This window comes from Lontra canadensis, unplaced genomic scaffold (genome assembly GCF_010015895.1).
Source record: "Lontra canadensis isolate GAN:19392208 unplaced genomic scaffold, GSC_riverotter_1.0 scaffold54, whole genome shotgun sequence".
Taxonomy (NCBI): Eukaryota; Metazoa; Chordata; class Mammalia; order Carnivora; family Mustelidae; genus Lontra; species Lontra canadensis.
This window is the reverse complement of record NW_022631048.1, coordinates 1,300,845-1,323,618: the sequence shown is the minus strand read 5'-3', so window position 1 is coordinate 1,323,618 and position 22,774 is coordinate 1,300,845. Positions and strand designations below refer to the sequence as shown.

At 40.1% G+C, this 22,774-nt stretch overlaps 1 protein-coding gene across 1 annotated transcript in view; it reads right to left on the bottom strand.

Annotated features, from left to right (window-relative positions):
• The window catches only part of RALA (RAS like proto-oncogene A), a 72,793-nt gene extending 50,428 nt beyond the window's left edge, over window positions 1–22,365 (bottom strand). Inside the window, exon 1 of the mRNA XM_032874955.1 lies at window positions 22,127–22,365. The gene's annotated coding sequence lies outside the window, so the exon portion shown is untranslated. The remainder of the gene's footprint in view (window positions 1–22,126) is intronic.
• Window positions 22,366–22,774: the final 409 nt, after the last annotated feature.

The following is a 22,774-nucleotide window of genomic DNA, read 5'->3' as shown; positions in this document are numbered from 1 at the left end:
AAACTTCTATTCACAAATTGATGTGTAATTAACAAAAGGGGAGAAAATCATATCATTATCTCAACTAATGCAAAAAATTGCATCTGACAAAATTCAACATTCATTCATAAGAAAAGCCTTATTAGCAAACCAGAAACAGAAGGAAACCTCTTAATACTGATAAATAATATTTACAAAAACTTCACAGGTAAAAGAGCAAAATGTTTTCCCCATGAGATAAAGGATAAGACAAGACTGCTTACTATCATCACTGCTAGTCAGTAAAGTCTTGGAAATTCTAGTCAGTGCAATAAAGCAAGACCAGAAATAAAAGACAGAAGACTGGATAGGGAGAAGGATAAATTCAAAAAATTGAATTTATAGGCAACATTCCAAAAGAATCAAATAATCAATATTAACAAGTGAATTTAGCAAAATTGCTGAAAATGTGGTCCTAACTTAACATTATATTTCAATATTTAAAAAGTAATTACAGGATAAAGGACCTAAATGTAAGACCTAAAACAATACAACTCTTGGAAGGAAAAAAGGACAAAAGCTTTATGATTTTCGATTTGGCAATGGTTTCTTGGCTATGACACCAAAGGCATAGGTAAGAGAAGAAAGTATAGACAAACTGGACTTCATGAAAATTACAAGATTTTGTGCATCAAAAGATGTTATCAACAGAGTAAGAAGGCAACCACAGAACAGGAGAAAACATCTGCAAACCATATATCTGACAAGGGAGTGATATCCACAATAAACCATTTATCTGACAAGGGATTGATATCCACAACAAAAGCACCAAGCAACCTAGTTTAAAAACAGGCAAAGGACTTGAACAGACACTTCTTCATAGAAGATAAATGAATAGCCGACAAGCACAGGAAAGGCTGCTCAACATCATTAATAGTTAGGGAAATGCAAGTTAAAATTACAGTAAGATACCAACTCACACGCATTAGGATGACCACTAAAAAACAAAACAAAACAAACCAAACCAGAAACAAGTGCTGGCAAAGACGTGGAGAAATCAGAACCCCTGTGCACTGTGGTGGGAATGTAAAATGGAGCAGCTGCTGTAGAAAACAGTATGGCAGTTCCCCACCCCCCCAAAATAAAAAACACACTTAACACAGGATCCAGCAATTCCATGTCTTGCTTTGTATCCAAAAGAATCGAAAGCAGGGTCTTGCAGAAATATTTGTATACCCATGTTCAGAGCAGCATTATTCACAATAGCAACCCAAGAGTCCATGGGTAGATGAGTACACATACACACACACGTACTGAAATATTATTCGGCCTTAAAAAGTAAGTAAGTTCTGACACATGCTACAACATGGATGAACCTTGAGGACATTATGCTAAAGCAAAGTAAGCTAACACAGAAAGGCAAATACTGTAAGATTCCGCGTATATGAAGTAGGTCAAGCAATCAACATCGTAAGGACAGCAAGAATAGTGGTGGTTCAGGGACTAAGAGGAAGGGAGAATTTGAAGTTATTATTTACTGAGTACAGAGTTTCATTTTTACAAGATGAAAAGAGTTATGGGGATGGATGACAGCAGTAATGGTTGCTGAACAATGTGGATGTGAATGTATTTAATACTGCAAAATTGTACACTTAAAATGGCTAAGATGGTAAATGGCATATGTATTTTACCAGAAAAACAGGGAAACAAAACTAGTAATTACATAGAATTTGAGGATGAAAACTTAGAAGTATGTATTAAGACTGTTGTCTTTCAGTGCACAACAAATTACCCTAAAACTTAGTGACTTAAAGGGGCGCCTGGGTGGCTCAGTGGGTTAAAGCCTCTGCCTTCGGCTCGGGTCGTGATTCCAGGGTCCTGGGATCGAGCCCCGCATCGGGCTCTCTGCTCGGCAGGGAGCCTGCTTCCTCCTCTCTCTCTCTCTGCTTCTCTGCCTACTTGTGATCTCTGTCTGTCAAAATAAATAAATAAAATCTTTAAAAAAAAAAAAAACAAAAAACAAAAAAAAAAAACTTAGTGACTTAAAATAACATTTATTATCCTACGGTTCGAGCAGCCTAGCCAGGTGCTTCTTCCTCAAAGACTCTCATAAGGCTTCAGTTAGATGCTGTCAAACTGCAGTCATCTAGAGGCTTAAACACTGGAGAATCTGCCTCCAAGATGGCTCACTCACATCACTGTTGTGGCAGAAAGCCTCTGAGCTCTTCACCATGTGGGCCTCTCCACTGGGCTGTTAAATGTTCTCTTAACATGACAGTTGCTTTCTCCAGGTGAGTGATCCAAAACAGCAAGGCAGAGGCCAAAATGTCTTTTATGACTTCGAAGTCACACAATGTCATTTGGTCAGTGAGAAAGGTAACGAAGAGGCAACAATCTTTGGGGGCAATCTGGAGGATGGCGACCACAGAGAACTTCAAATAGACAATTATAAAACACTGATGAGAAAATTTAAAGAAGACCTAAGTAATGCTTTAGTTTATGTTTACGGATTGGAAGACTCGTTACTGTAAAAAAATGTCGATTTTCCTCACATTTATTTATAGATTTAATGCAATCCCAATCAAAATCCCAGCAGGCTTTTTGGTGGAACCTGGCAGTTGGTTTTAAAATTTGTATGCAAACATGGGGCACTGGGGTAGTTAAGTTGGTTGAATAATCCACCTTCAGCTCAGATCATGGTACTGTGGTCCCGGGATCGAGTCCCGAGTCAGGCTCTATGCTCAGCAATGATTCTACTCCCCGCCCCCCAACTCATGCCTTCTCTCTCTCAAATAAAGAAATAAAATCTTAAAAAAAATTTTTTTTTTTGTATAGAAACAGTTACACCAACAATATCCAAGACCAATGTTGAAGAACAGTCATCAAAGTACCCAGTGGTTGGCAAATTAGGCTGCTTGGGTTTTTTTCTATAATAAATTTATTTTACTTACTTTTAATGATATGTATTTATTAAATGTTGGAGCAATCTCAAATTTACAGAAAAGTTACAAGTACAGTACAGAAAGTTTGTCTCTGAGCCATTTAAGAGTAAGCTGCTAGGATGCTTGGTGGCTCAGTGGAGTAAGGGTCCGACTCCTGATTTCAGCTCAGGTTATGCATGATCTCAGGGTTGTGAGACTGAGCCGTACATCTGGCTCTGTGCTGGGCACTGAACCTGCTTAAGGCTCTCTCTCTCTCCTTCTCCCTCTGCCCCTCCCCTGCTCTCTCTCAAGGAAAAAAAAAAAAAAAAGAAGAGAAGAGTAAGTTGCTGATATGATGCTTCATCTCACCCGAACACTTGAGTTTATTTCCAACAAACAAGGACAATCCCCTACAAACCAAAACACAGTCATCACCCCTGGGATATGAATGTCAACAAAGTCCTACCACAGAATCCTCAGACCCTACCCAAGGTTCTGCACTGGCTTAGAATCCGATGTTGCATTGAGTTGTTCCATCTCATTGGCCTCCTTTGGTCTAGACCAATTCTTCATACTTTGACTTTCATGAATTCAACCATTTTGAAGATTACTAACCAATTATTTTATAGATTGTCTCTTAATTGAATTTTGTCTGATGATTAGATTCCGGTTATGCATGTTCCATAGGAACACCACAAAAGTGATGATGCTGTTTCTTCTCTCTGCACTTCTTTTTAATGGACTATTTTTTTAGGGTGGTTTTAGGCTTATGGCAAAATGCTTCTCTTTGTAAATAAAGTTTTACTGGGAAAATGCCACTCCCATCTGTTTATGTGTTGACTATGGCTACTTTTTATTACAGCAGCTGAGGTGAGTGGTTTTAACAGAGACCATATGGCCTACAAAGTGTACACTGGATATTTTGGCCCTTTGAGAAAACCTTTGCTGACTCCCACTCTAGTGACTAAAAAGACTTTTTATAAAACTGCAGTAATTAAGACCTGTGATATTAGTGAATGGATACACCAAGAGCTGGCAAATTATTACTGTTACGAATGTAAATGTACCCATTTTAAAAGATAATCTCACCCGAACAGCAACTTGAAAATTAATTTCTAACCTGTGTAAATCTATAGATACACTGGATTTTGAAAACATTTATTACAAATACACACAAAAAAGGAAACACATTTTGATGAATTTGCAAGAACTGACTAACATCAGAGAAAACAGAAATCAGCATGACAAATTTCATTAAAAATCTGTCCTTATTTATTAGATAAAATTAAGAACTGAGGATTATCATTAAGCCAAAACAATCGACAACATCATTCTCCCATTTTCGATCTATATCTTCATAAGGCATATGTTTCAAATGTGGCAAGCATTAAAACAAATATAAAACAGACTGCACCCAAAACCAAGCCTTTGAATCACCATTTCACAAAGTGTTAACTTTCACTAGAATGAAGACCATGGTGAGCAGAGACAGTTTTTTTAGTATATATTATGGTCTACTGTATCCCCCAGCATCTATAAGAGGGCCTGAATAATACTTTTTACTTTTTTTCCCCTCAGCTTTATTGAGGTAAAATTGACAAATTTCTATTTGGACAAACTGTATACCACAAGATGATTTAATATACTATTTATCTGTTGTATGAATGAACCAAGACTTGTACAAGTTATAATAAAGCACATCTGACTATAGTGCTTTCACTAAATAATGTTTTAGTGCCAACAAAAAAATTTTATACTACTAAAATTTTTAAATTTAAAATAGCTTATATAACCTTCCATTATTTTACAATTTATATTCTTTGATTTGTAATGTATAACTGCACAGCAGTATACGTGTGTTATTTAAAAATAAATATACACATGGGAGTTTCTAGAATTCTGTAGTGATGGGGCATATGATCAAAAAGAGATCACTCCCCTGTAGCAGAGGTACCAAAAGCCTAACTAGTTAACGACCAGGAAAGAACTAAATTGAGAGTATATATTCAGAGACTTACAAAACTTAAGAGTAATTTTATGTTGGGGTGCCTGGGTGGCTCAGTGGGTTAAAGCCCCTGCCTTCGGCTCAGGTCATGATCTCAGGGTCCTGGAATCGAGCCCTGCATCGGGCTCTCTGCTCAGCAGGGAGCCTGCTTCCACCTCTCTCTCTCTCTGCCTGCCTCTCGGCCTACTTGTGATCTCTGTCAAATAAATAAATAAAATCTTTAAAAAAAAAGAGCAATTTTATGTCTATTCAATCTAACTTTTGAAATGGACTTGTTTTCTGTTTTAAAATTTCATTTTTCTGGTAATTAATTTTTATCATATTGTATTTTAAAAACTCCTCAGTCTGATATATATTGAAAATTTTAAAAACAGTTCTTCACCAAAGTTAATTTCAGAAGCACTGCTGTAGAGAATGATCAAAACACAAATCTGATCATAATGCTTCCTAAATGTATTTGATGGCCCCAAGGGCCTGAGATGACAGGCTTTATGATCTGTCTACAACCCTCAGGGCCTTTGCACTTTCTCCTCCTTTCCCCTCAAGAATACACCACACTCACTCTAAATTCATGGCATGAATTTGATTCCCCAGTCCTGAACCCTCAATGTCCAATTCAGTCAGACCCTGATTTCTTTTACCAAATTCCTACTCATTCTCCTGGTGGTCACTTCCAAAAAACTCTCCTTGTTCCTTAAGCCTAGGTTGAGTGCTTGTCCTTTTATGTGTCCAGCACAGTACCTTGGCACACAACAGGTGCTTATTAATTCAACAAACATTTTATTAAACAAAACCTACGCTCATGTTGCCGCACATACTGTCTCCCCCAAAGTGTTCCATACTTCTCTTAAAAACATTTCATACTACTGACAAATAAATGCGTATCTATCAGCTTCAAATATTAAAGAATAAACAAAACAAAGGATAATTTCTAAAGGGAAAAATACCCCTCAACTACTATCAATCTTCCCTTTCTTGTTTCCATTTATGAAACATTATTGGCAATATGTCCAAGTTTTGGAATGAAGAAAACACACATTATTAACAACTTTCATCTCAAAATTACTTTCATATGACTGCCTTAAAAGGGAATCCTTCCTGGGATGCCTGCGTGGCTTAATTGGTTAAGTGTCCGACTCTTGATTTCAGTTCAGGTCGTGATCTCAGGGTCCTGAGATCCAGCCCCACGTAGGGCTCTGCCCAGGCATGGAGCTGCTTAAGATTCTCTCTCTCCATAAATGAAACAAGATGTGATCGGGAGGGAGACAAACCATAAGACTCTTAATCTCACAAAACACTGAGGGTTGCCAGGGGGAGGGGGGAGGGAGAGGGTGGTGGTGTTATGGACATTGGGGAAGGTATGTGCTACGAAGTATGTAAACCTGGCAATTCACAGACCTATACACCTGGGGCTAATAATACATTATATGGTAATAAAAAAATAAAAAATTAAAAAAAAATTCTCTCTCTCCTTCTGCCCCTACCAACACCCCCACCCACTCCCACGAGTGCACGCACTCTTGAGCTCTCTCCCCAAGAAAACAAAAACAATAAACGGAATGTTTCTTTCTAAACCCTTCTGCCCTAAAACAGAGGTTTACTGACTAACCTAGCAAAAATAAACTACAAAAAGTAAACCTGCTGCTATTTACCCTTGGCCCAAATACTTTAATGTCAGTGAAAATATTTTACACTGACAGTAAGTGAAAAAATGAGTCCTGAGTTCTGAACCCAAATGATGTTATAATTACAGTCTCGGTACTTTAAGCCAAAGAGCACTTCACACTTTTAAGGAAAATCACTGGAAAGTCTGAATGTATCCTACTTCTTCATCTATCAACATAAAGAAACAGCACAAAGTAATTTATAAGCAGAGGTTGGGTTTCCCACATTTTTCACAAGTCTGTCAGGTAATTATATACATTCTATAATTCTATATTGCATTACAAATTGTTCTTAGTGTGAAGTTACTAAAACTTCACTGAAAGCACAGATAAGATTACTACTTTATAATCGTCAATGGTAGCAATGCTCTGACAAGATTACTGCTAGGTTTTGAGCAACCAAAAAAACCCCCCAAAAAACAAAAAACAAAAAAAAACAACCCCCCCAAAACAAGACCCCATCAATATTCTGGCACTATACACTTTTATCTTTTTTGATTGAAAAACAAGGTGTCAATATGTACATCAAAGACTTAAAGATGTAATAATATTAGAGACAGTTGAAACTTATAAGAATAAAGGGCAATTGACTACGTCTATCAAAATAGGAACCAAACGAACAGCTAGGGTTTGGAAGAAAAGGAGAGGAAGGGTAAAAACTAAAGTATTTCCGGAGTAAAACAATCTTAAACTTCTACTTCCCAATCCAAAAGAAAGCAACTGCTAATTAGGTAATTTTAAAAGTACTCACATACATTTTTCTATGAAAAGTTAAATTGTTTTGCTTAACAGCATTCTCTAAATATTTATCAACTGATGGCAGGGAAAGTGGACCAGAATGTGCCGGCACACAAAGGGAAGACAAGTTGTAACAAACTGTTAACACATCAAAGATGGGAGAACCTTGGTAATTCAGCCAACGTTATAGGAAATGACAAATTCTAACTGTATAGGTCACACCTCCCACATCAATCAACAAGTAAACAGCTTATTTTACTTAGTGCTTAACATTCATTAAAAAAAAGAATCATCATGGGACTTTAGTAAAGATCTGATAACCGATGAGAAACAAGCGATTTAGCCACCAGCAGTATCCAGGAAGGATAGTAGCTAATTTTTGAGGTGCACTCAACATAAGATTTTGAGTTCCTAATCGTATGTCTCACAAATTCCTCAACTTAACTGAATAGTTTTTTAAAAATTCCTTGATAACCCAGAATCATAAGGAGCCACTATTCTTCTGTTCTCAGAGGTTCTTCTGAATCCGGGGCAGGTTTCCCTGGATGCAGTAGCCCTAGACTATGGAACTCTGAATTCTCCTCAAGTCGTGTTTTAGCTTTCTGCCTCCTGCCTTCCCTTCATAGTTGTCCCTAACTGATCACTACTGCCTACGTGCTTGCCTTCAGCAGCATCCCTTCACCCCTAAAAATTGTTTGGATGCACACTACCAGGCTTACTGCAACTAGATATAAAGTAAGACTTCGGAAGATGGCGTAATTATTCTCTTGAGCATCAGATGCATAACAGCCTGTAGTGCTAGGACCTTGCTTTTCTACTGTGGATGTTCAAAGGTATGTTGTTTTTTTCTGTGTTTTTATACTTGAATTCCTGATTCTTATAGCCTTTAACGTTTCCTTATCTTCTGCCCCATCTGGCTGAATCTGGACAATTAAATGGAAATAATGAATCTGATATTGTTTAGGATCAGGGCCTGGCCATAGAAGGAAATCTACAAATTCTAGCCTCCTCCTTCCTCTCTGAGTGTGTTTAATATTTTAAGTTGTAAAATTTGACCTCAAAATAAATGAATGTTACTGCATTATTATAGGAAGCCTGTGATCAGGAGAGTTACGAACTAACTAAAGAAATGAAGGACGTCTGGCCTGAATAGGCAGACACTTGGGAAGCTGGCAAAGGAATTGTATCACTGCCATCTTCAATTAGTTGAAGAAAGATATCTGCAAAATGCCTGTTCTCAATTCCATCAACAGATGTACTGTTTAACAAGGGCTCAAAAATGTTTGTGTACCAAGTGCTTCTTTAGAGAGCAAACCAGGCACCGAGAAGTCACAGGATAACACACTTCAGTACAAAACAAGAATAAATTTTAAATGCAAACATCCAAAAATGACCCAGATTTCTTGACCCAAGATCACTGCAAGAGCTTAAGCAATGGCTAGTGGCTGGGTAGTTTTGAAGGGATTTTTGTTAACTGTGGAAGAACACACTAGAAAACCTTTCAAGGCCCATTCTTCTAACTCAATGAGACATGACACATTTTATACAGACAACCCCAAACCCTAAGTTCTCATTTCTGCATTTCACTTTCATATGGAAAGCAAATCCTAAAGAGTACTGGAGAAGTATGGAAGCCACACAGTATCCACAGTTATTTGTTCAACTTCAGGGACAGTATTTATACAGCAATTGTATCTATCTATTAAAGGCTTTAGATAAGAAACATTTTAAGTGATAAAAATTATTTCCTTTCCAGAGCTGGAAACTCACAATTACATCAACAGCACTGTCACTATCACCATACACATCATAAACCCAATGTCATGAAAAGGAATTGGGAACTATCCTTACTTTAAAAAAAAAAATCACTTTGAAGATGAATCATACAACATATGGACACTGACAGAGCTTGAGAAGCCAAGTAAATGAAAGAGGAGAGGAAGGAAACTAATTATAAAAAATTGATTTCAGCAATCTGTAGGAATGTAGGAACTCCAAGACAGTTGGATACAAGCCCCACTCAGCTAAAGAAAACTACATGAAAAAACAATCAAGACAAGTAGAGAAAAATCAGCTACAATTACCAAGTTGTTACCATTGTTAATGTCAGTTGCTCCTCACCTCCATGGGAGGAGGAAAGAGGTGAGTGGGATCCTTTAGTTTAAATCAAATACTGCATCAGTTTATTTAAGAAAAAGTCCTACTGGTAAAGGCTCATTCAAGGTTAAAATTAATCGGATAACAAACGTGATTTTTTTCCCCCAAACTCCAGATGTCAACTTTCTATGTATTACTTTAGGTTTAATTTCATAAAAGTGGGCAAAAAAATGACCCGAAACCCCTAAAGAAGCAGACATATGGTTTGTCTGCTGAGCATTCCTTCTTCTGGTGGGACCCACCCTCTCCTTAGTCACCGCATTACAACAGGCCTGCAAATCTGGATGCTCTGCCTCCCTCAAAAGCGGACAAGAGACCCAGACTGGCCAGAGTGCTCCTTTCCCCGGGCTACAGAGAAAGACTGGCTCTTTCTGCTGAGCTGGGAAGAACTGAATCTGGAGATGAAAGTGGGAACCATGTGAAGAGTTGGCCAACAGAATGAAGAAAGAATCAGAGCTGAAGAAGGGAGAGAAAAACACCAACATTCTGTCTTGCCCAAGACAGTCAAGGGTTGTGGGCGTGGCTCACTTTGCTGAGAGACTGTCTTCTGCTCAAGGTCATGATCCGGGGTCCAGGGATGGAGCCCCACGTTGGGCTCCCTGCTCATCGGGGATCATGCTTCTTCCTCTCCCACTCCCCCTGCTTGGGCTCTCTCTCTGTCAAATAAATAAAATCTTAAAAAAAAAAAAAAACCAAAAAAACCCTCAGTCTAAACAGGATTTCTAGCTGTTATGGTTCAGAAGGGAAGTTTCTCACTGCTTAAATGCAGAATGAAGATGAAGGTAACTATCACTGTCTTTAACTCTGCTTCTGTAGTAGCTAGACATGTGGAAGAATTAAGAAAAGATTTATCTTTTATTTCAATTGTCTAAAAAAGCCCCATGGCAAATGAGAAAAATTAAGCAAAGCTCATGGTTAACATCATTACAAAAACCAAACAGCATTCTCTGGGAGAAAATCTTTGCAAATCACATATCTGATGAAGGACTGTATGCGGAACACAAAAAGAACTCACAATTCAATAATAAGATAGATAACACAATTTAAAAAAAAAAAACAGGAAAAAGATCTGAGTAGACATTCCACCAAAGAAAATTTGTGAATGGTTAATAAGCACATGAAAAGATGCTCAACACCATTAGTCATTAAAGAAATGCAATTAAATCACAACGAGATACCAATTTATACCCACCCGAATGGCCATAATAATTACTGAAAAGACTATAACCACTGTTCAAGATGCAGAGATAGGGGAACTTTCAAGCACGGCTGGTAGAAATGCAAAATAACATGTAGCCACCTTGGAAAACAGTTTAGCACCTCCTTAAAAGGTTAAACATAAATGTACCATACCACTAAGCATTTCTACTCCTAGGTATATGTCCAGGAGAAATAAAAACATATGTCCACACAAAGCAGATTCATAATAACCAAAAAGGGGAAACAATCCAAATGTAAATGGTAAATCAAACTGGTGAATGGATAAGCAAAATGTGGCATTTCCATAAAATGGAATACATACCTACTGTTCACCAATAAAAAGAATTATGGACACTTGCCACAACATGAGGAACCAGAAAAAAACAAACAAACCCAAAGATGACTTATGGAATGATTCCATTTATAGTAATGCCCAGAAAAGGCAAATCTGTGGAGACAGAATGTACGTTAATGGTTGCCTGGGGCTGGAGGTGCGAATGGGGATTATTGACTACAGATGGGCAAAGGGATTTTATTGAAGTGATAAAAATGCTTTAAAACTGGATTATGGTGATGTTTACATAATCAGTTACTAAAAATGACTGTCAACTTAAGCAGGTGAATTTTATGATATGTAAATTATATCTCAAAAGAGTTATTTAGAAAAAATGAAATAAGAGACTAAAGAAGACGTAATAAGCAAACAGAAATCATGAACCTTGATCAGACCCAGCATCAGAGGAAAAACAGCTACTAAAGACACTGGGTGGCAGCGAGGGAAGGAAATCTGAATTTGGGCTACATATTAAATGATGGTATGGAATTAATACTAATTTCCTTACGCGTTACAATAGCATTAAGTTATACAGGAGAATGCCTTTATTCTCAGAAGATGCAAGATGAAGTATATAGAGGTCAAGTTTCATGAGGTCTTCAGCCTTCTTTAATAAATAGTAGAGAAAAATAAAAACATCTAACTTAGAAAGATGAAGCAAATGGGGCTAAATAATAACTGGGAATTGGGAAATACAGGTTTACAATATAATACTCTATTAATTTTTTTATAAGTTTGGACTATTTCAAAATACAAGGCTGGTGGGGTGGGCAAAGAGCACTCTCATTTTAAAATGTAACCACATGTAAAAGAATCACCAATGCAGTTCTCTATGCATTTCAGAAAAAGGCCTATAGTTGAGCTAGAGAGATCGGCCTCTCTTTATGAACATACAGATAATAATAGGGAACAATGGGAACTAAAGTATAAGATAATTATGCAGAGACTTAGCAAGTTAGAGCTTTACATGCTAATACTAACCAATACTTTTTGGAAATAATCATTGAAGACAAAGCAACATAGTTATTTGTTGGTGTGGAAATATTTAAGTTATAGGTATATCCAAGAAAATATTGTTGAATGAAGGTCAATTTTCCCACCCCAAAGAGCACCCATCCCACCTATAACTCTTGGCTGACATAAAGGTCAAACGAGATCATGTACACAAGAGTGCTAAGTTTCAATTTTTAAAAACTTAGGCACTTATACTTGGTACATTCTGGGTAAGAAGAGGAATACAAACAGAGGATCAAACCTAACATCTTTTTTGGTTACTCTTGTGTATAATTGGTGTTTCTCAATTTTGTAGTCAACACTGCACAAGCAAATCTTCAAAACACTGTCAGTGTCCACTATGAATGATTCCCCTTCACTCTCTTAGGCATTTTGTTTTTCTACTTGTTATGCCACATTTTTTAACAGTATGCTTTTAACAATTTAAAGTTATAACAGCTTGAACCTCATCAGACACACTAATATAAAACAGAAATCTTGTTATGAATCAAAAGCAAAGTTCACCTGGAAGTTCGAACAAAAAGCCACCTTTATTATAGCTTTTACAATAAAGAAAACATTCTTGGAATTGGGCCTCAAAGTAAAATATCTAAGAAGAAAAAGACATGATATGCTAAGATGTCATTACTTCACATACACAGGGCAGCTCAGACAAAGTATTCTAGCAAATGAAAGAAGACAATCACACCCACTTGGATGGCTGTAATTAAAAAGAGGGACTATACCAAATGTTGGGGAGGAGAAACTGGGAAGGAGGAGGAGAAACTGGGAAGCCTCATACACCCATATTGGGCAAGTAAAACGGTACAGGTGTTTTAGAAAAACAGTTTGGCAGCTTCTCAAAATGTTAAGCATGGACTTACCACATGACTGACTAATTCCATTCCTATCTATATGCCCAGGAGAAATGAAAACACATGTCCACGCAAAAACATGTACATCAATGTTCATGGCAGCATTTTCCGTTGTAAGCCAAAAAGTGGAAACACCCAAATCTGTCCCTCAACTGATAAACAAACAAAATGTGGTACATCTATTCAAGGGAACATTATTCAGCCATAAAAAGGCATGCAGTACTGATACATGCTATAACCTGGATGAACACTGAAAACATGCTGAGTGAAAGAAGCCATACACAAAAGACCGCACATTGTATGATTCCATTTATGGAATCGAGCAATGTCCGGAATGGGAAAATCTGTACAGATGGTAAGTGGATCAGAGCTAGAGGGAATCAGGAGTGACAGCTAACGAGCATGGGGTTTCTTTTTGGGGTCACGAAAATGTTCTTAAATCAGACAGTAGTGATGGTTGCACAACTCTGTGACTGTACTAAAAACCACTGAATTATACTTAAAAGAGTAAATTTTATGGTATGTGAATTATGTCTCAATAAGTCTGTTATTTTTTTAAGTCCAGCCCCTCCATTCCCTCAAAATAAGCAAATGACATAAAGACAATTCACAGAAAAAAAACATAAATGACCAGTTGCTGTACAAAGAGTTTAAACAGTTGTACCCAAATAAACTTAAAAAAACAAAACAAAATATAAAGACAAGAATGAGTTTTATGATCTGAGCCAAAGCAAAGAATAAGAAATAAGCAGAGCAACTGATCAAGTTTTATTTATTCTGAGGGATCAAGAAAGCTACTAAAACCTACAAGCAGCAAACAAGAATAAAGGAAGTAATAGACACAGAGAACCATTTCAGTTGTAGCATGCAGACACAGAAACAGGAAGACCCTGGAGACCAACAAGGTAGTGGGAAAGTTACCAATAATTCAAGCATTAAGACTAGGACAACTAAAGACCTCGGGTAATGGGGATTTTGTGTCACAGACAATATGTCTTACGCAGAAGGTTAGGGGAAACAGGGATACGGTCCTCAGCCTTAAAAGGTGGGGGTAGGTGAAGTAAGGGAAAAAAATATGAATAGAAAAAAAATCAGCCTCCTCCCCAAACTTTGCCATCAAGGTGCCATCCATGTACCAGCGGGCGGGATGTGAGGGTCTTCAAGGCAGGCAGTCCCCACACCCCGTTAAGGCTGAACTGCAAGCCAGAGAGGCCCCATGACCCAAAGAGAAAAAGGCAACGCAGGTCCCAGGAAAAGTGGAGATGGCCAAATGACTGTGGACCACTCACCTGGTGAGTGAGAGCTCTTCAACCCAGGGACAAGAAGAGATTATTGGACATCCTACCTATCCGTGTTCCTGGGCCAGTGAAGATGGACAATAGGCCAAGGACTAAGACTTGTAGGGATTTCTGGGGAGGAGCTCCTCAGCCTAAGGGGCAAGAAATTAATAAATATCCTGCCACCCAGAACTCTTGGGGAAGGAAATACTTAGAATGACAAAGACAACAGGATGTGGATTGGCAGTTCACAGATGGACCTAGATAATTGTGAAATTATAAGAATCTATAGAAAATATGTTATTTAAACTTCCTGGGTGACTTAGATGGCAGTGAAATGAAAGTACCCTCTAGAACTTGGGAGACAGCACTGGTGTGTGTCCACAACTGACATGTGGATGGAATGTGTGCTGGATGCCCAACACTTGATTCCACACAAACACATCGCTTCCAGCTAGAGGACTAAATCTTTGAAAATGCATTCTGGAGAAAGAACTGATGATCCAGGCTCTACAAACTTGTCAGGAACCACCCCACATCTGTGTACTTTCGGTCACCTCCATGGATAAACTCATCTAATTACAAACCTGCCTTGCCATATGACCTAAAAGCCCCAAGAACCCAAGCCATAACCACATCAATACAAGGTAAGCCTAATTTATCTGTTTACAATGGAGAGAAACCACTTGAGACTGCGAAAGCCAGGAAAGACACCCTTAGATCACCACAGACCCACGGCAGCTTTAGCCTAGAGGAGAAAAGGAGGTCACCCTGTGGCATCCATGACTGACTGAGAGACGATTACAACGAAGTTCGACAAAACTGCGTGGCATGATAAGAAAGAACAAAACTTAGGACTGGATGCGTGAACTGGGAAACTATAGATCAGTCCTTACCTTGCTTATCTTTGTACTTTGCCCACTAGGAAAGTCCATTTTTCCTGCCTCTCACCACATGCATCTCCATTAATAATTACAGAGACAGTGAAGGACTGCAATCTTCGAAAGTCACTTCCATATCTACGTTAGTGTCTAGTACAATGTGTATCTTTGTATATCCACAGGAAAAAAATAATAAAGCAACCAGCATCTCTTATTAAAGACATGGTTAAACTGCAGTTTAATTGTCCTGGAGATATCAACTGATGCAGTTAGATAGGATAAACAACTGGAGGCATAACCACTGGGAAAGAAAAGACTGAAATCTCTGCAAGTGAAAGAATAGTATCTGAGCCTAAAAGAAGCAATGATGAAAGTAACTCAAACACTGAGTTTAGCAAGGTAGCAGGAAAACGTGCAAAAACCTCCAATATTCATATACGTGAGTAATAACCAGAAGATACAATGTATAAGAAAATTCTATTTATAATAGCGGCAACAACAACACAGCAACAAAGATAAAATGCCTAGGAATAAACTTAACAAGAAACGTTCAAAATTGGTATGAAGAAAACTATAACCATTCTGCAAAGACATAAAAGTAGTTTTAAGAAAATGAAAAGACATTGCTCGTTCTAAGTTAAGATGTCTCCACACCATCAAGAAATTAGTTCGAAGCTAAATCATAAGTTTAGTGCAATCTCAATAAAAATAGCAAAACGCTTTTTAATGAATGGACTTAGATAAACTGATGCTAAAGTTCATACGGAAAAGTAAAACATGCACGAATAGTAGGGAAAACAATGAAGAGGACGAACTATAATGGGGGCTAGTCCTACATGGTATGAAATCATATACAACACCTCTATGACTAAACCGTTTCATACTGGTGCATGAATAGTCAGTCCAACAGAATAAAATACACCCAACTACATAGAGAAATCTAGTATCGATAAAGGAAACAAAGATTTTCTAAATAGCACGGGGACAACTGGATAGCCATGTAGAAAATGGTAACATTATATCCATTCCTCACACCATATACAGAAATATCCTCCAAATGGATCAGAAAACTAAATGTGGAAAATGAAACTATACTGAGTATTAGAAGGCATGGGTAAATTTCTCTATAACCGGGGGATAAAGAAAGGCTCTCCAATGATAACTAAAAATCCAGATATAATACATTTAAGATTAATATATTTGATGGGACACCTGGGTGGCTCAGTTGGTTGGGCATCTGCCTTCGGCTCAGGTCACTATCCTAGGGTCCTGGGATTGAGCCCCACATCGGGCTCCCTTCTCAGTTCTCCCTCTCCCTCTGCAGCCCTCCTACTTGTATGCTTTCTCTCTCTCAGAGAAATAAATAAAATCTTTAAAAAACAAATTGGGGCGCCTGGGTGGCTCAGTGGGTTAAACCTTCTGCCTTCGGCTCGAGTCATGATCTCAGGGTCCTGGGATCCTCGGAGCCCCACATTGGGCTCTCTGCTCAGCGGGGAGCCTGCTTCCACCTCTCTCTCTTCTCTGCCTGCCTCTCTGCCTACTTGTGATCTCTGTCTGTCAAATAAATAAATAAAATCTTTAAAAAAAAAAAAGTGGGCAAATAACATGAACAATTCTTTTTTAAAATGTAAAAAATGGCACTTTAATATGCAAAAAAAAGTTCAATTCACAAATTAAAACTACACTGAGATACCATTTCTCACCTATTAGATTGGCAGAAATTCAAAAGCCTGGCCATATACTCCATTGGTGAGGCCATGGCACTCTTACGCACTGCTGGTAGGTATTCAAAATAGTATAGCTCCATTAAGGAGCAGAATCTGGCAAAATCTAACAAATCTTATATATGCATTTATCCTGAATATTTACTTCCAACAATACAAAGACACATGTACATAAAGATTTTCATTATGACATCATTTGTAATTGAAAAATACTGGAAATTACTTAAACGTCCAAGGACATGGGGCGCTTCGGTGGCTCAGTCGGTTAAACATCTGCCTTTGGCTCAGGTCATGATCCCAGGGTCCTGGGATTGGGCCCCATGTCGGGCTCCCTTCGTAGCAGGGTGTCTGCTTCTCCTCTCTCTCTGTCTACCACTCTGCCTGCTTGTGCCTCTCCCTCTCTCTCCAAATAAGTAAAATTAAAGGAAAAAAAAATGTCCAAGTACAGGAGACTGGTTGAATAAACCATGGAGTACTATGCAGTTAAGAAAGAAATTATTGGGGCACCTGGGTGGCTCAGTGGGTTAAAGCCTCTGCCTTAGGCTTGGATCATGATCCCGGGGTCCTGGGATGGAGCCCCACATCAGGCTCTCTGCTTGGCAGGGAGCCTGCTCCCCCCCATCCCGCCCCTCTGCCTACTTGTGATCTCTCTATCAGATAAATAAATTTTTAAAAATCTTATAAAAAAAAAAGAAAGAAAATTATTTATTTTAATTCACATGTTTTTTTTTTTTTTTCATGTAGCTACTGAATTTTTAGGACTTAAATACTTATTAAGTTGCTTAGGCCTATTTAATAAATTAAACCGTTAGGTGGTTTTTTTGACCTAGGGATGCTGTGAAACAATTATTGATATGATAAGGACGTCATGAACTAAGAAAGTTTGGGAACTTCTGGTAAAGGCCTGTGAAGACTTTTAAGAGTGTATTTATGTGTGTAGTTATGAGCTCTGCGTGTAGTTACTATGGATTGTGGTCAACAAAATTTAATGAAGGCACTGCCCATAGTGGTAAAAGTGCTATGCTGGATTTTATGGCAGCCCATAAAAAGAGCAACCAGTCCAGTCTCGAAAGTTGTTGAAGTTTTTATTTGTTGGCTTTTCAGTTTCTTGTTTTTAGAGATGAGATCAAGAGAAAGAAACCTAATACAGACACAGTTTTTGGAGAGGCATAACCCACAGTGAGTGCTGGGAGACAAGCAGGCATACACCAGATTGGGGTAAAGAGGGATGGCTACAACTACCAGAAGATGCAATGGGGCATCAAGAAAACGCTAGCATTCTAGAAGTTTGGTCCTGCTGGAACAGAATATTCTAGAAGAGAAGAGATAAGACTAGAGAGTTAGGGAAAGAGCAGGTCTTGAAAGTTTCGTATGTGAGATTAAGGATTATAGGAGTTTGGATTTTATTAATAGGCAAGAAGGAGCTACGAAAGGACTTTAAGCAGGGGAGTGTCACAGGACTGCTCTAACCAAGAGTGGGTGGGGTGGGCAACAAAAGGCTAACGAGCTTCGGCAGCAATCCAGAACAGACAAAAACCCGAGCAGCTGAACTAAAGCACTTGCAATCAGTAGTGGGCAGCCTCCATTTCCAACGAGGAACGATGATAGCTATTCAACTGCATTAGGAAGCAGAGGTCCTGTGGCTTAGAGGACTACAATCATGATCTTTGTGGAAACTGGGGATCTCTGCCCACCCTTCATGATGCATCTGGGAGTAGAAGTCATTTCATAATCTAGCTATGTTTTATTCTCCAACCTGACATTGTCAAACCTGATACCTATTTCCAGTAAGTGAATTCAGCAACCCAACTGGATCCCAGACTTCAAAGGGATTATGTGTGTCAAGCGTTAGGTCTATTCCATCTAACAGGGAACTCTAACTGTGAAGGACCTGGAGAATAGTACCCTAATAGTTTATGTAAGCTTGCTGATTTTGGCTTGTACAGACTACCCTCTTGATGCTGAGGAATTGTACCTTAGGTATAATTATATCAAAGATTCAAATTCTCTTCCAAAATTTACTCACATGACTCTTAAAACTCACAGAGCTTTACTTTCACTTTTTCTATATTGTAACCAAATCCTCTGGAGTGTAATAAGGTAGTAAGAAAGGTGTCTTAGAAAAACAAAGAATAACTGTTCCTAATGGGGGCTGGGGAATGAGCCATTTTTTACTCAGAGCTACATACTTTAAAAAAACAAAAAACAAGAGATGAACACATCCTTCAAATTAAGCCCATTAAAAGCACATTCCCCCCCCCCAAAAAACCAAAAAAACAAAAACAAAAAAACCCCAAAACCGCACAGGCTTGGGAAGAGTAAAGAGAGCTGACCAGCACTTAATAGCAATCACTTACAAGAACTCTGCCACTTTTAAGCCTCTATATTAAACCCAAAGTGAAAATGATACCTGGTTTGAAATGGTAAAAACAGATCCAGGATACCTTCGCCTCTTCTACATTCTTCCCAATTCCTCCTCCCACTTCCCAACATTCCCCCACCACCTCCTTTAGTGAAAGAACTAAAAAACAAGGTTTCAGGAGAAGTCACCACAAAATAGATTTTCCATGGTCCTCTCCAGTAGGGATTATTCAGGTATTTCAGAGCAAAAAGCAGTAATCGACTGCTTGAGTTCCTGACATTCTACTCCTCCAGGACCCCTATTCCAACAAGACCCAACCACTTCTTCACGGCACACCCAGGCAGATGAACACTGCATCTTTAGGCACTCACAACAGAAACAGCCGTAACCCTAGGGCCCACTAGATGGCCAAGAGGGCTGAGATCATTGGATTCATGTTCCTGAAGCTCAGCTCAATCATAAACTTGTTTTTCCTCAGCATTTAAGGATTAAGTGCAATATGCAATGCTCTCAGAAATCGGTACTTTCAAATCCCAACTCTCCTGAATACTAGCTACCAGCCTCCAGCCAACAGCTTTTCTTAGCCTTAGTAAAGAACGGAAAAACTACCTATCTTACAAAGGTACTGCGGAGATTAAGAATAATATAACTAAAGGTCTTATCACAGTGTTTGGCAGGCAATCAATGTTATATGGGCTGTTATTACCAAGAGGGTTGCTGAATTAAAAAAGAGATCTCACCTCTGTACAGTGATGTTGCTAAGAAACTGCAGGCCTCCCTTCTCCTTAGTGTCTAAGAGTTAAAACATTTTACAAAACAATAAAAATCATAAACTTTCTCCCTACTACTTCCAAATCATAATATTTTTCCTCATCAAGAATACATACTATTTTAAAAATGACTGTCCTTGCCACCCATTTATATGGATTACAAGTGTGTATAACAGTGATACACACATATCCAAAAAGTGATTCTGGTACATTCATGTATATCCTGCAGACACTGAGCTTTGGAAACAAGTGCAGGACCACCACCAGGCCATTTGGAGAGGAAAGAAGATATCAGCACTTTTTTTTTCGACCTCTCGGAAGTGAAAACAACCCGACCATCTATACACAAAAATTATTCCCCCACACAAATGGCAGAAAAGATCCTTCCCTCTAATTAGCCCTTCTTTTCCCCTGAAAGCCCTGCAAAGAAAGGGTTGTATGAAACTACTTTAAAATAAGTGATAAGATGGCTACACATTCAGCAGACACACTAGAGAACACGAGGATCTTGACAAAGAAATGTGAAAGTGGCTACTGGTAAATCATGCCAAGGTCATATCAGGATGTCAGAGGATCTCCTCTACCCATGGGAGAACCAAGCCACTATAAGCAATTCTACGATGTATCGTGTTTTCCAAACAGTGGTGACTTCTAATTTCCTCTTTTGTATTAAAATTACTGTACGGCTATCAACCCCAAACATAAACTTACTATCACTAGGAAATCTCTTCTTAATAACCCTGGATAAACATGTTTAAGTAATTAAGAACTGAAGACTGGAATACAAGCTATTATAATGCCCAATCACAATATCCCAAATATAATTTTAACCTTTCAGAGGATAGTTTTGGAAGGACAGCAAAGGATTCTTCTTAAATTGTCCTTTTCATCACGTTAAAAAACATTAAGACAAAGCAAAGTCTGTATGTGCCAAGAAACTGGGACACAAACAAAAAACCAACAAAATAAATGATTCCTGAGGCAACTGTGGGGTCAGCTACACGTTCATTCATTCAGTGAAGAAATATGGGAATAACTTCTATGTGTCAGTCATCACTTATGAACACAGGGATGCATAAGACATAGTTCCTGGCCTCAAAAAATTTAAGTCTAAAATTAACGTCTGAAGAGTCACAAGTCATTTTACAATAATATTGTATTAATACACACAGAAATATATAAACTAGTAAAATACATTTAAATATATTAATAAACAAGCTGGAAAAAAAAAAAAGACCCTCTACCGCAAATTTACTAACAAATTTTGTTATCCGAGTCTGGAAACATGACTAAAGTTGTACTTTCAGGACAGAAATTAACTAATGACACACGTTTTACAAAGGCCTCCTCACTCCCCACCCCTCCCCCCAACACACACCAAACACAGTTTGTAAATTGGGTGCTTTTCAGCTTGACACGCAAGGCGTGGCACGGGAGTTCTCACACAACCCCCAAGACACCTGGATAAGGTCTCACAAGTCTGGACATTCAGGTTTCTCAAGCAAAGGTCAGTTAACTCCCTAATTCTCCTTAAATCTTGAAACAACACTGCCACCTCTCTGTGCTGTCATCCCTGCCCACTTACACACATATACCCAGACTAAACCATACAAATCACATCTTCCACTCCTGGAAAACCATAAGGAACAAATCCAGAGGAATTACCCTCTCACTCAAAAAATATCTGTATTCTCTTCCTCGCTTTAGAGGCTAGATTACCCTAATATGGGTAAAGCTGTGCAGTTCAATGCTGATCATCTAATGACTTCAGTCTGAAAAAGCCATTCCTTTAACTGGCACAAAACCCTGGCGGAGATGCTTAAAAAGCAACTGCTCTAGTACAGGCGAGGAGTGGAAGAAAGGGAAGGAGGGGAGAGGGGCGGAGTGAAGCGCGCGGGCACTGCGGCGGTGGCGACGGGTCCCCCCAGGTCGCGGGCACCGCCCAGGCGGGGACCTCGGCGCGGCGGGCCAGAGATGCAGGGTGACCTTCCGATGAGGCTAACTCAAGGAGGTGCTGGGCTCGGAGGACCGAGCCGCAGCCGCCGGCTCTCGGGAGTGCACTCGCCCGCACAGCAGTGAACACCGCGCCCCGGATTCCAGCCCGGGCTCGTCCCGCAGCTCGTTCCGGGACAGAACGCGGGATGTGCAATCTCGGCGTCCGGGCCCTGAGCCTGGGCCTCGGCCCGCTGCCGCCCGGACACACCCCCGCCGCCGCCGCCCCGGCCGCCCCAACCCCTCCCGGGGCGGCCCGGGCAGGCATCGCTCACCTGCACGGCAAGCCGGTCCGCCGCCCCGCGGGTTCCGGAAGCCGCGGCTGAGCTGGCCTCGGCCGGAGAGAGCTTGGCCCTTGACGTCTGGGAGGCTCCCCGCCGCGAGCGGCAGAAGGACGAGTCCGACGGGCGGCGGCGGAGCCTGGGCGGCAGGAGGAGGAGGAGGACTCGGGGTGCTCCGCTCTCCGGAGATCCACCCTCCTCCTGGCCGCTCTGCAGCAGCCGCCACAGATCACTTCCGGGGCGCTGGGGGAGCGGGGCGGGGCCGGCTGGGGAGCAACTTCCTGTCCGTGGGCGGAGAGGAGGTTGTTGGGGGCCGGGGCTGGAGAACAATGGCCAGGAGGGCGCGGGCTTGCCGGCGTCCACCCGCTGCGTGCCGAGAGCTGGCTGCGCTGCCTTTCGGACCGCCCCACCCCCGGCTCCCCGCGCCGGGCGAGGTGGAATCGCCTCCCGGGGGCCCGGGAGCTGCCGCAGGCCTCGCGGAGGTTCCCGGATCTCGGCGTCGGCGCCGCGACGTCCTTGTCTCTCTTCTGGGGACCAGGAGGGGGTTCTCGGGGAAGGAGGGGAAAGCGGAGGCCGCCATCTTGCTTTCGGGGGCCGCCGTTTCTCACTGGTTGTCCAAGGGTGGAGGCCGCTTGTCCCGTG